The sequence below is a fragment of the Bubalus kerabau genome, chromosome 1, assembly GCF_029407905.1.
Source record: "Bubalus kerabau isolate K-KA32 ecotype Philippines breed swamp buffalo chromosome 1, PCC_UOA_SB_1v2, whole genome shotgun sequence".
Taxonomy (NCBI): domain Eukaryota; kingdom Metazoa; phylum Chordata; class Mammalia; order Artiodactyla; family Bovidae; genus Bubalus; species Bubalus kerabau.
Window position 1 is genome coordinate 99,421,097 of NC_073624.1, and position 14,671 is coordinate 99,435,767.

The window sequence follows — 14,671 nt, forward strand, 5'->3', positions numbered from 1 at the left end:
GAGTAACTTTTTTCCTAGAGTAAGAGATTATTATGTCATTCCAAATGCATAGGCAACTACTGTACGAAAGTGCTACAGCGAGCTTAACGCTAAACTTTGCTCAAATTAGTATTAATGCAAGTTTGGGGGTAGTCAAACTCAAGAGAGAGATATTCTGCTTTTATTACCACTTCCCAAACCTGTGTAATAGAAGGCTCTAATGATGATTATAATAATAACAGCTCCTCCTTGCTTGTGCTCGACAGAATATAAAGCAGTTTCACAACATTTTTGCTTTGAATCAGAGTAATCCTCCCTGTGTCCTCTAGCAAACACTTCCCTTGGGCCAACAGAATGCTGGCATTGCCATCAGAATCCTGGGAGTCAAGTCTTGGGTGGGTCTTGGGATTCTAATAAATACAGCACATGGAACAATCTTATTGAATCATACTCTTTAACAGAAAAGAAAAATCTGAGATCACAATTACTCAAAAGGTTTTTTGGACCTTAGAAAGGAGATGAGGAACCTAATAATGGCCTTCTATGCAAAAGAAGGTAGATAATCAGACTCATGTAAGTTCTCAATTATAGCAGCTATTTGAATTCCAGAAGGAATATCCACTATCTAGTTTGTCACATGATGGAAAAGATCAGAAATTGGGCTTGGTCATTTCCAGTCACCAAGGTGAGTTCCAGTTGCTTCTGGATCAGAAGATCAGACATGGATTCCGATGTTTGCTCTTTTACACGTCAACTCAGACAAGCTTCTTGCTGCCATGTCACAAGGCCCCTGGCTGGAGAGGATGATGAGGGGAGAGCTGAAGTCACATCAATAACTTTCCATCCAGCTCCTGCTATTCTTACAGTCTTTGTTCTCCCCTCACAATGAGCCACTGCAGGCTCCCTTCTGACTTTTCTGACTGCTTTTCTCTGCTTTCTTCCTGAGCCTCTCTTCCCAAAACTGGCAACTTAAATGTTGACATCCCTTGGGTTTACCGTATCTTTTATCTGTTCTCAGTTTACCTACAGTCTTTGGACAGCCTTGTCCATTCTCATGGCTCCAGTTGTCATGTTGTGATGGATCTAAAATTAAATATACGTCTCTAGCCCAGGCCTCTTTCTCTGCTTCCTTAGATGTCTCAAACTCAACATGTTTGATCTGAATTCACAGTGCTCCCACCCCACCTGTGTTTTCCTCCAAGATCCTTGTCTCTGGGACAAGGTTGACTGCTCATGGTATTCCAGGCTTGGTTGGTTCCAAGCATTTAATGCCCGTTACCTCATTTCACCTTTGAAGAGCCCGATACAGAACGTACAGCTATTGTTGCCATTTCACGTATCAGAAGTAAAAAGTAGTCCAGTGCTTTGCCCCAGGTTCAAGAGTTCATCATGAGTAGAGCTGGAGTTTGAATGTAGACTGGGTAGACAGGGCCCACACTTTTTGTTTGCTTTGTGTTGGCTGAGTGGCCTGCAGGATCTTAGCTCATCAACCAGGGATTGAACCCATGCCCCCTGCAGTGGCAACACAGAGTCTTGATTACTGGACTACCAGGGAAGTCCCTGGAGCCTACACTTTTGATGACTCTGCCTTCTGCTTGCTGTGGAACATTTACCCAGGTCAGAAACCCGTGCAGCATTTTTTTTCCTGTATTTAAAAAAATAAAATTCTTTATTGAATTTGTTATAATATTGGTGGTTTTATGTTTTGTCTTTCTGGTCCCCGGGTATGTGGGATCTTAGCAACCTCATCAGGGATCAGACCCACACGCCCTGCATGGGAAGGTGAAGTCTCAACCACTAGACTACCAGGGAAGGCCCCCAGGCAATCATTTCTGAAGTCTCGTTCTTGCTGGCCTCCCATATGTAGTCCAGGGCCACGCCTATCATTTTTGCCTCCAGAATAAATTTCTGTTTCTCTCCGTCCTTACTGTCACCACCTTAGTCCAAGATATTGCCACTTTCCTGGACATATGCAATGGCCTAATGGCCCTTTCTGCCTGTCTTTCTTTTCTCCTTCCCACCCCATATACGTCCCATATTGCAACAAAAGAAATATCTGAAACATAAATTAAGTGTTGCCACTCTGCTAAATAAAATGCTCGAATTGTATCCTACCGTCCTCAGGTCAAAGCCTAAACTCCTGTTAAAGGATAAAGTGAGGCATATTAAAGAGTTTTAGAGTTTATTTGAGAAAAAAATCAATTTGAATTGGGCCACTCCAAACCAGAAGTGGTTAGGAGTGCTGCAGACAGGAGCCCGGGGAAAGACCTATTGTGAAAGTGTGGAAGCAAGGAAAGGAGATTCTGTCACTGGACACAGCTTAAAGTCTTATTAGTTGTTTGTGAGTAGTCCTCCTTAGGTTTGCATTTCTTAACCTTGAGAAATTTTCAAACTTAGATTTTTGGTTTGCTTGTGTAGATCAACCAACTTTAGAGCTACCTCAGTCTAACGGACTCTTGAGTTTAACTAATTTAACACTTTTCAACATATCTTATGGAGAAACAAATGGCAACCCACTCCAGTATTCTTGCCTGGAAAATCCCATGGACAAAGGAGCCTGGTGGGCTACAGTCCATGGGGTCGTAAAGAGTCGGACACGACTGAGTGACTTCACTTTCACGTTTCACTTTCATGCATTGGAGAAGGAAATGGCAACCCACTCCAGTGTTCTTGCCTGGAGAATGCCAGGGACAGGGGAGCCTGGTGGGCTGCCGTCTATGGGGTTGCACAGAGTCGGACACGACTGAAGCGACTTAGCGGCAGCAACATGTCTTAGGGTTTCCCTGATGGCTCAGCAGGTAAAGAATCTGCCTGCATTACAGGTGATACAGGTTTGACCCCTGGGCCAGGAAGATCCCCTGGAGAAGGAAATGACAACAGACTCCTGTAATCTTACTTGAAAATCCCATGTAAAGAGGAAACTGGTGGGCTACAGTCCATGGGGTTACAAAGAATTGGACATGACATAATCATGATGGTGTGATCACTCACCTAGAGCCAGACATCCTGGAATGTAAAGTCAAGTGGGACTTAGAAAGCATCACTATGAACAAAGCTAGTGGAGGTGATGGAATTCCAGTTGAGCTATTTCAAATCCTGAAAGATGATGCTGTGAAAGTGCTGCACTCCATATGCCAGCAAATTTGGAAAACTCAGCAGTGGCCGCAGGACTGGAAAAGGTCAGTTTTCATTCCAATCCCAAAGAAAGGCAATGCCAAAGAATGCTCAGACTACCTCACAATTGCACTCATCTCAGTTCAGTTCAGTTCAGTCATGTCCAACTCTTTTCGACCCCATGAATCACAGCAAGCCAGGCCTTCCTGTCCATCACCAACTCCCGGAGTTCACTCAAACTCATGTCCATTGAGTCGGTGATGCCATCCAGCCATCTCATCCTCTGTCGTCCCCCTCTCCTCCTGCCCCCAATCCCTCCCAGCATCAGAGTCTTTTCCAATGAGTCAACTCTTCACATGAGGTGGCCAAAGTACTGGAGTTTCAGCTTTAGCATCAGTCCTTGCAATGAACACCCAGCACTCATCTCACACTTTAGTGAAGTAATGCTCAAAATTCTCCAAGCCAGGTTTCAGCAATACGTGAACTGTGAACTTCCAGATGTTCAAGCTGGATTTAGAAAAGGCAGAGGAACCAGAGATCAAATTGCCAACATCTGCTGGATCATCAAAAAAGCAACAGAGTTCCAGAAAAACATCTATTTCTGCTTTATTGACTATGCCAAAGCCTTTGACTTTGTGGATCACAGTAAGCTGTGAAAAATTCTGAAAGAGATGGGAATACCAGACAACCTGACCTGCCTCTTGAGAAACCTATATGCAGGTCAGGAAGCAACAGTTAGAACTGGACATGGAACAACAGACTGGTTCCAAATAGGAAAAGGAGTACGTCAAGGCTGTATATTGTCACCCTGCTTATTTAAATTATATGCAGAGTACATCATGAGAAACACTGGGCTGGAAGAAGCACAAGCTGGAATCAAGATTGCTGGGAGAAATATCAATAACCTCAGATATGCAGATGACACCACCCTTATGGCAGAAAGTGAAGAGGAACTAAAAAGCCTCTTGATGAAAGCGAAAGAGGAGAGTGAAAAAGTTGGCTTAAGCTCAACATTCAGAAAATGAAGATCATGGCATCTGGTCCCATCACTTCATGGGAAATAGATGGGGATACAGTGGAAACAGTGTCAGACTTTATTTTTCTGGGCTCCCAAATCACTGCAGATGGTGACTGCAGCCATGAAATTAAAAGGCGCTTACTCCTTGGAAGAAAAGTTATGACCAACCTAGATAGCATATTGAAGAGCAGAGACATTACTTTGCCAACAAAGGTCCATCTAGTTAAGACTATGGTTTTTCCAGTAGTCATGTATGGATGTGAGAGTTGGACTGTGAAGAAAGCTGAGCGCCAAAGAATTGATGCTTTTGAACTGTGGTGTTGGAGAAGACTCTTGAGAGTCCCTTGGACTGCAAGGAGATCCAACCAGTCCATTCTAAAGGAGATCAGTCCTGGGTGTTCATTGCAAGGACTGATGCTAAAGCTGAAACTCCAATACTTTGGCCACCTCATGCGAAGAGTTGACTCATTGGAAAAGACTCTGATGCTGGGAGGGATTGGGGGCAGGAGGAGAAGGGAATGACGGAGGATGAGATGGCGGATGGCATCACTGACTCGATGGATGTGAGTTTGAGTGAACTCCAGGAGTTGGTGATGGACAGGGAGGCTTGGCATGCTGCCATCCATGAGGTTGCAAAGAGTCAGACACAACTGATCGACTGAACTGGACTGACTGAGCGACTAGCTCGCATGCAGCATGTCTTTAAAGCCCCACCCTGGGCTCTGTTCTCTCCAGCCTCATCCTTCTCCCCATACTCCCTCCCCTCCCCTTGTGTTGTCCACATGATCCAGTCTTTCTGAACATCTTCCCTTTTCTGGCTTTTGGAAAGACATCTGCTCTCTTTCACCTCTCAGCCTCTGAGCTGCCTGATCCCTTTGCCTGGAGCACTCTCCCCCTTCTCTCTAGCTGGTTTACACCTGCTCAATCTTTAAAGCCTAGGGGTCTCTTCCCTGAGGTCCTTGAAAGGGATTTTGGTGGCTTGGCTGTGTGTTCCAGAGCAGCTGACACTTACCATGTGCCAGGCTCTGTTCTGAGCATTTTAAATACATTCACTCATTTAGTTTCACAACAACCCCCTGAGATGCAATTATAATTTCCTTCTAGCAGACCAAGAAGTTGAAGCACAAAGTGTATCAGTCACAGTCCAGTCAAACAGTTTATCTGTATTCATTCATTTAATTTCACAATTATAATTTCCATATAGCACATGAGGAAGTGCTATATGAGTACTCCGAGTGACCAAAGCTGAGTCAGGGTGGAGAAGACCACAGCAGGAGGATGTAAGAGAAAATGATCAGGGTAAAAGCTCACCATTGAAAACTCTTGAGGCCATTTACAGATCAAAATCTGAGAACTGCCCATCTGAAGGTAAGGTGGGACTGAGAGTTTCACCTCTCTAGGACAAATTATTTCTGTTTTTAATTCAGTAATTGAGTTGGTATGCACTGGGAGCAAACTGCTCTGCCTGTTTCCCTACATAGAGAAGACGGCAAAGATAATTCACACTAAGTGTTGGGCTTCCCTGGTGGCTCAGATGGTAAAGAATCCACTTGCAATGCAGGAGACCTGGGTTCAATCCCTGGGTTGGGAAGATCCCCTGGAGGAGGGCATGACAACCCACTCCAGTATTCTTGCCTGGAGAAACCCATGGACAGAGGAGCCAGGCTACAGTCCATGGGGGCACAAAGAGTCAGACATTACTAAGTGTTGGAAAGGCTGTGACAAATTAATTACCGATGAATTTTGGCCCAAGGACATGGACTAAAACTAATTTTTTTATTTATTTGCAACAAGTATGCTTTGGGGATGTTGCCCTTTCTTGAAGCTGGTCATCTCACCAGTTGAAAGAGTTGGGCTTCTTGTGAGAAGCCATTGTGTTTTTATCAAACAAATAATATAAATTATGTGCTTACTGATGGTTCCCTTTTTCCTTTGGCTGCTTACAAAGGGCAGAGCCTGGACTGGCCTTTCTGCTCTTGGAGGCCTGTAGGATTTCACAGCCCACCTTTCAATTCCTAACCTCACCACTGCAACTCATTTTCTATCCCATTTTCTTTGTCTTCTTTTCTTCAACTTATGTTTGAAGGCTTGTATATTGCTGAATGTATCTTTCTTCTTTGTGATTGCATAATTGCATCTTTGTAAGCCACCCCTAGTCCTTCAGGAACAACATAAATAAATAGTCACCAACTCAAATGTTTTTTATCATAGACTTGATTCCTCTCTTCGGTTTTAGCTGAGAACTTTAAATTACTGACATGCATCAATGTCCCATTAATTTCTAGAATGAATGAATTTAGCAGAAGCCTGGGCTTCCCTTGTGGCTCAGATGGGAAAGAATCTGACTGGAATGCGGGAGACCTGGGTTAGATCCCTGGGTTGGAAAGATCCCCTGGAGAAGGGAAAGGCTACCCACTCCAGTATCCTGGCCTAGAGAATTCCATGGACTGTACAGTCCATGGGGTTGCAAAGAGTTGGACACAAGTGAGCGACTTTCACTTTTACTTTTTTAAGGCAAAAAGCTAAATATTAAAAATGTGTGGCTTCTAGCTGAGAGATTGTAATTTTAGAATTAACTGATTAAGAAATATATGTTGAGTGGTCGCCTGAGGCCGAGGATGAGAGGTGAGTAAAATGGGTGAAAAGGGTCAAAGGTAAAAAACTTCCAGTCGTAAGATAAATAATTCCTAGGGATGAGAAGTATAGCATGGTGACTATGGTTAACAGTCAACCCATATGGTTGACTTTCAAATTGTATATGTGCACGTTGTTACTGCTACTGCTACTGCTAAGTCACTTCAGTTGTTTCCGACTCTGTGTGACCCCATAGACAAGAGAGAGTAAATCTTAAAAGTCTCATCACTAGAAAAAATATTTGTAATGATGTGTAGTGATGGCTGTTAACTAGATTTATTGTGGTAATCATTTTGTAATATATACAAATATCATTATGTTGTACACCTAAAATGAACATAATGTTATATGTCAGTTATGTCTCAAAAATACAAACAAATAAAATCAGATACTCATTTAAAAAAATAATTGAGTCATCAGAAATGATAGTAAGTGACTGAAGAAATAGTGTTTGCCAGAATGAGAGGTACCAGAGGCAAGGCAGTCTGGATGTCTTAATATTGGCTTGTTAAACTCATTCCTAGCTATTACATTTGTTGTATTTTGGCTTTTGCTCTTGTAAAATATAGGCATGGTATACAAAAGAGAGGGGCTTCCCTGGTAGCTCAGCTGGTAAAGAAGCCACCTGCAATGCAGGAGACCTGGTTCGATTCCTGGGTCAGGAAGATCCCCTGGAGAAGGGATAGGCTACCCACTCCAGTATTCTTGGGCTTCCCTGGTGGCTCAGACATTAAAGAATTTGCCTGCAATGCAAGAGACCTGGGTTTGATCCCTGGGTTGGGCAGATCTCCTGGCAGAGGGCATGGCAACCCACTCCAGTATTCTTGCCTGGAGAATTCCATCGACAGAGGAGCCTGGCAGTCTACAGTCCATGGGGTCACAAAGAGTCGGACACGATTGAATGACAAAGCACAGCACAACACAGCACAGCATATAGTAGAGATCAAGGAAAAGGGACTAATTCGAGCAAGTAGATTAATACAAATAACTCTGTGATGGTCAGTGCTAAAAAAAAGACAAAGAAAGAATTATATATTAAAAATCAGACTGATTTTGAATTTGCTTAAAAATGAATTTATATTTTATTAATGCACATATGAAAATAAAATTAATAAATTTGGCTACCTGATGTGAAGAACTGACTCATTGGAAAAGACCCTGATCCTGGGAAAGATTGAAGGCAGGAGGAGAAGGGGACGACAGAGGATGAGATGGTTGGATGGCATCAGTGACTTGATGGACATGAGTTTGAGCAGGCTCTGAGAGTTGGTGATGGACAGGGAAGCCTGGCGTGCTGCAGTCCATGGGGTGGCAAGGAGTCGGACATGACTGAACGACTGAACTGAACTGAATTGTATTTGACTAATTGCAACCAGTCTATATATATTTGAAGAATAGGGGCATAGACATCCAGTGAAAACAAAGTCTTTGTTGGTTCTTAGATCAGTCTTGAGCACATGGAGAGAAGACCCTTCCCAAGAGCCTGTAGTGCCCTAGAGGCTGAGGATCCTGGCCTTGCCCTGTTTTCAAGGCATACGTGGTTACTGCTAGCGCCCCAGGTATGCTGTTGCACTAGAGCGCTTTCCTTTTGTGAAAAATGGACAACAATGGCTCAGACGCCACCTTCATTGATAAAATTTCCCTTCTAACTTTCCAGACACACATCAAAATCATTTCATTAAATTTGAACAATGTTTGCATAAGGTATCTTTGTACTGGATTTTTAAACTTTTAAAATTTTCTAATATAATATTTTTCATTTTTTATTTTTTTCTTTCAGTTTTATTGAGATATAATTGACATATAGAATTGTATAAATTTAAGATGTTCAGTGAAATGACTTACGCACATCAAAAAATGATTACCGTAGTAAATTTAGTGAACATTCATCATCTCATGTAGATTCAAAATAAAAGAAAGAAAAAAATTTTTTCCTTGTGATGAGAGCTCTTAGGATTTACTCTCTAACAACTTTCATATATAACATGCAGCATTGTTAATTACATTAATCATGTTGTACATTACATCCTTAGTACATATTTTATTCGTATCAATTATAGGTAATTTAACAGTTGTATGTTTCTATTAAAGAATAGATCTAAGAAGGCAGGGATATCATTGTGTGAAAAGGAAGTTGCAGAGAGGCTTTTGAGGCAACCCTTCAGGTTGGAGACTGAGCTGAGACTCTAACATTATTTCCTAAAATGAATTCTGTTGCTTTTCCCATGACTATGGGCTGTCTTTTTTTTTTTTTTTCCCCTAAATCTTTTTTAGGTAAACAAGTTAGCAGCGATCCCTTCATCTGTCAGCCTCCCCTCCACATGACAGTACAGTACCCAGACCTGTGTCTCTGTGTTCTCCAACACTTTTGCCTCCCACTCGGGTCTTGAAATCTGTCTACCATCTACAGGCAATAAGAAATCCAGATTGTTCATTCTAGATAGCAGCTTTTCTGCTGTATTGATTACGTCTTTTATGGAAAAAAAAAAAAAAACTGGCACATCTGATCTATAGGATTTCTGTGGTTGTTAAATGGAATTTATTGAAACCAACTCAGCAAAGCAGTGTTTGCACGGATAACCATGCCTCAGGAAAAGTCTGTGCTAAAAGTCCGACCCACCAATGACACTCCTGCCCTGCAGACACTTGCCAGGCTTAGGGGAGAGCTAGCAGGACTCCATTTCGCTAATTTGTGTGTGGAGTTTCTCCTCAGCCCCTCACATGGTTAATTCTGAATTATAATCCAGTGTACTTTCTGGGGGGAAGGGGCAGGGGGTGGATTGTTCCTGAGGAAATTTGGAGAGAGAATGAGACTTGTTTTGTTGAACTGAAAATCAAGTAGCCCATGTTTGGCTAAGAATTGGGGGTAGGAAATGAAAGAAAAACTCATGAGAAGAAACAATGAAACACAAGCTCCGTCTTTCATACGGGGCAATGCAGGGTACAGGAGGACAGTGGGAGGAGGTGGGGAGTATACAGGAGGCAGCTGAGTTTATTTTTAACACCAAGTTAAAGGCATACTCTGTGTTCTTTCCTTTTAAAAATAGACTTTTAACCTCTTGAAGCATTTTGACTCTATTCTGCCTATGGGGTAATACCCCTTTTGTGGCTGGCAACTCCCACTGGAATTTTTCCCATTGCTGGCTTACTGGTCAAGTAGTTAGAAGGATGGAAAAACCCCAGACTTTTTCTTCTGAGAGCTCCTGATCAGCATATACACATAGCTCCTGTGTGCAGAGAGGCTTATAAACTCTGATTGCCATCCTGGACCTTGAGCTTTATGGCATTTTTGAAAACTTGATGGTTTGAGAAAATGTCCTTATTTAAAAATAGGTTAGTGAAATTGTGGATATAGTCTTTCTGAAGTCCATTGAAGCAATTTATTCATTGAGTTTATGAATGACACGATAGACATGTCTATACACGTTTACACCCATGAAATTAGAGTAAGTATAAATAACATGATAGTAGCTGATCTTTAATACTTATCGAGGGCGTCCTATGTGCCAGACACTGTTTCACATACATTTAAAGCTTTGAACAATGCTCCCAATATAATCATCCCATTTTACAGATGAAGAAGCTTGGGCTCAGGGCTATTCAGTAACTTGTGAAGATTATAAAGTCAGTGAGTGGTTTGTAGGGGAGGAATTCAAAGTCAGGAAGTCAAGCAGTTCAAGTCCACTGCTAGCCCATACAGTGAGTCTGTAATTAGAAAAGATGTACCTGCTGTAAGACAATTTTGTTTCCATCTGTTGGAAGTTTGGGGCTGTTATCAAATGTACTGATTTTGTTAGAAAATTTTATTACTATCTGCAAGATAGCTGTCATAATAAGAATATAAATCCACAATGTTGACGATATGAAGGGTGTCCCCTTAAATGTGATACTCTTGTGCAGTGCACAACCCACACAAAGGTACTTGGCCGCCCAAAGTACTCACACACAAGTGCACACGCATGTAGTCCTGTAGGCATGGCCGTTTATGAAGAAAAAACACAGCGCTTGTCCTCTGCAAAGGCCCACTTCTGTCTGTGGAGTGTGCTTCTCCCTGAATCTGAATAACTCCACTTCTTACCAGAAAAAAAAACAAAAGAAAAAGCACCAGACTGCTGTAGTTCAGAAGAAGAGGAAGCTGATCTGATGTAGCAGCAGCTCTTCTATATGCCTCAGTCTACACCTAGGAAAAACCTTACGTGAAACTCTGGAGCTGGTGTTTGTGCCCAGTACAAAAGTACTCACACTTCCCTTTTCTTCTGTTCTGGGGAGTAAACACTGAATTCACATTAGAACAGGGTGGCCCGTTATGTATGTGTGTTAAGCTGTGTGTGAGAAGAAATAGAACAGCTCACAAACCTAGGAGATTACATTTTTATTATGGAAAATTTTAAAAATGTACTGAAGTAGACCAAAAAGCAGAGTGAACCTCCTTTATCCTCATGAAAATGAGCAGTTAATTATGAATTAATGACCAGTCCTGCTTCATCTATATTTCTACTCACTCCTCCCTTATTTGAAGCAAATTCTAGAGAACATATTATTTTATCTTTACAATGTATTTTTTTAAAAAACAACCACAATATTATCATTATATCTCAAGAGAAAGAGTAATAAATCATATATCCAATCAGTGTTCAAAAATTCAATTGTCTGTCAAATGGCCCAAATTTTCTTTTGTTTTGTTGATTTTACCTTGTGTTGATTTGAAATGGGAATCAGCTAAGTTCAAACATCACATTGGTAGCAGTATGTCTTATTTTCTTTCAATGTACAAGTTCTCCCTTCATCTCTTTTTTAGTCTGGATTTTGCTGAAATGCTGACATGGCATCCTCATCGTGTAGTTTAAACACATTTCTCTGTAGCAGAATCCTTTCTGGGAGGAGTCCAGGCATATGTATATTCTTTTACGGTGCTTGGGTGGTGAATTTGAGCCACAGGCAGGCTTGGAAGGCCCTGGAAAAGCTCAAAGTCTGCTCCCAGATTTCTTAATGTCTTGGTTGCAGGGATAAATTCTGAGGATCTTACTTGAGTGCCATGGTGAAAGCATACGTCCACCACTTGTTGACAGGTGAAGAATGCTGGCTTGCTTGTTGAGGACATATAGACTCCCCACTGTCATTTCCTATTCTCCAGGAGAAAGTTTCTCAGTCAGGCTTGAAAGAGAGTAATAGACCTGCATTGTTGATATCACAAAAAAGAGACTTTCCCTGATGAGGTGATTTGCTTTCAATTCGGTCCATATGTGAACCAGTCATCAGCCCGCAAATTGCGGGAAAAGCCTTTATTTTGCAGGCCTGAATAAGCAGGTGCTTGACTTAAGTGAAGTTTAAATAACTTTTTTTTTTATGCAAACTGGAATCAAGATTGCAGGGAAAAATATCAATAACCTCAGATATGCAGATGACACCACCCTTATGGCAGAAAGTGAAAAGAAATTAAAGCGCCTCTTGATGAAAGTGAAAGAGGAGAGTGAAAACGTTGGCTTAAAACTCAACATTCAGAAAACCAAGATCATGGCATCCGGTCCCATCACTTCATGGCAAATAGATGGAGAAACAATGGAAACTGACAGACTATTTTCTTGGGCTTCAAAATCACTGCATTGCAGTCACCAGAAATTAAAAGATACTTGCTCCTTAGAAGAAAAGTTATTACAAACCTAGACAGCATACTAAAAAGCAGAGACATTACTCTACCAACAAAGGTCCGTCTAGTCAAAGCTATGGTTTTTCCAGTAGTCGTGTATGGATGTGAGAGTTGGACCATAAAGAAAGTTGAGCACCAAAGAATTGATGTTTTCGAACTGTGGTGTTGGAAAAGACTCTTGAGATTCCCTTGGACTGCAAGGAGATCAAACCTGACAATCCTAAAGGAAATCAGTCCTGAATATTCATTAGAAGGACTGATGCTAAAGTTCAAGCTCCGGTACTTTGGCCACCTGATGTGAAGAGCTGACTCATTTGAAAAGACCCTGATGCTGGGAAAGATTGAAGGCAGGAGAAGGGGATGATAGAGGATAAGATGGTTGGATGGCATCACCAACTCAACAGACATGATCTGAACAAGCTCTGGGAGTTGGTGATGGACAGGGAGGCCCAGCATGCTGCAGTCCATGGGGTCGCAAAAAGTCGGACATGACTAATTGACTGAACTGAACTGAAATAACTGGTAAATCAAATGTTCTATGGATATCTAACTGATGTTAAATCTATCTGTATTCAATGGATTAGGACATGAACACATTTGATTCATTTTCAATATTTTTATTTTTTTTTAAAGATTCTGACTTTACTGAAGAAATCAAAGGCCAATATGTTCCTGGGCTCTGGCTTTTCAGCTTCCTTCTCCACAAGACTCTACGGCACCAGTGTCATTGATGGCAAAGGCAGCCTCACTCTCGCATGGCAGAAACCATGGAGTTATCTATCCTAGGCTGTTCTGCTTCTTGGGCAGAGAAAGAAAGGTCACTTGACTTTTCTTCTGTGTCTCTTGAAGGCTCAAGAGAATTAAAAAATAATAACAGAGCATAGTAGTTTCTTGGTAAGGTTACAGTTTGAGCTTTCCCCATCTCCACTTCCACATTGGTCATCAGCACTTGCCCCATTCCCTGCCGCCCTCCTTCCCCATGCCAGCTGCCCAGAGAGGTGTTTGCACTGTGCTTGTTGTCAGAGAGCCTGGGGTCAAGATCTGCTCTGCAACCTAATTGTCAACCTGGGTGATGTTGGGTAGGCCACTTGATTCTGTGAGCACTGATATCTTTACCTGTGAAATAAAGATTGTAGCACATGCTCTGCCTATCACATGAAGATGTTATGAAGATCAAGTCAAGCTAATGTAGGTGAAAATCCTTTGTTAAGCATCGCACAAGTGCCCTTGCTCCCCCCACTGCATCTGTTCACAATGTAGAAGAAATTACATGAATTTTAAAGTCAAACAAGGTCCCATTGCCTTTTGGCTGTGTCATTTTGGGCAAATCATGCTCCCAGCATTGGCTTCCTCATAAATAAAATGGGGATCATTTTATCTGACATTTGTTTACTTGAATCTTTATTTACTCATGCTACACCTTGATCTACTGTTGTTTTGTGGACTAAAGCTTTCTACGTGAGATAACAGATACAAAGCACCTAACAGATTTGATACTCTAGGTTCTCAATAAATAGTCATTCTTTTTCCTGTCCTGTTCTTGGCAATTGGACTGTGGTATGACCCAGCTGACATGTCTTCCGTTATAGACAAAGAGCTCTTCCTCTAGATTGCTGAGTGCAGAACTGCCTGCTTGCTCCTCTGTCCTCACCTATGAGGATGCTTGATTACAGCCCAGACATGTTTCAAATTCTCTTTGTAAGTCTATAGACTAGGGAATTACATAATGAAGAAGTCCTTCTCTTATATGCTTGGGAATAAAGAGCCCTCAATAGCATATGCGAAAAAGACCCAAATGTTTGGTTGACTGCAAAATTAATGTGAGTCAATAATGTGATGGAGCAAGCAGAAGTCAATGAATTTTAGGAATTTTAGGAAACACTCATGGAGGGGTCCAATCTACTGGGCTCATCCTACTTGGTTAAGATGCTGGGCCACTGGGCTGGATCACTAGGAGAGAGCTGGTGAAGAGCTTGGGATCCAGGGTATTTGAGTAACTATTAGAAAAACTGAGGATACTGAAACTGCAGAAGACATATTTTATTGTCTTCTGTTTTTGTCTTATTGTCTTCTGGTTTTTGAATGGGCTGAGCAATTAAAGAAAATAGAATACCACCACTTTGCATTTCCTTAAAAGAACAAATTTCTAAGGGGTATGTACAGGCATACAGGTTATGTGACTCAAATGGGAGGAGTTAGAGACAGAGTTATAAGCGAGCAGTTCTAGTGGCATTTCTATTTCTATTCCAAATTCAAACTCTGGACTATTGTAAGCATTG

General features: G+C 41.7%; 1 long non-coding RNA gene across 2 annotated transcripts in view; it reads left to right on the forward strand.

Moving 5' to 3' along the window:
• LOC129655359 (uncharacterized) overlaps positions 1–13,755 on the forward strand; it is a 54,661-nt gene extending 40,906 nt beyond the window's left edge. For both annotated transcript variants that reach the window (XR_008715930.1, XR_008715933.1), the window contains exon 4: positions 13,026–13,755. This is a non-coding gene — a long non-coding RNA (uncharacterized LOC129655359). The remainder of the gene's footprint in view (positions 1–13,025) is intronic.
• Positions 13,756–14,671: the final 916 nt, after the last annotated feature.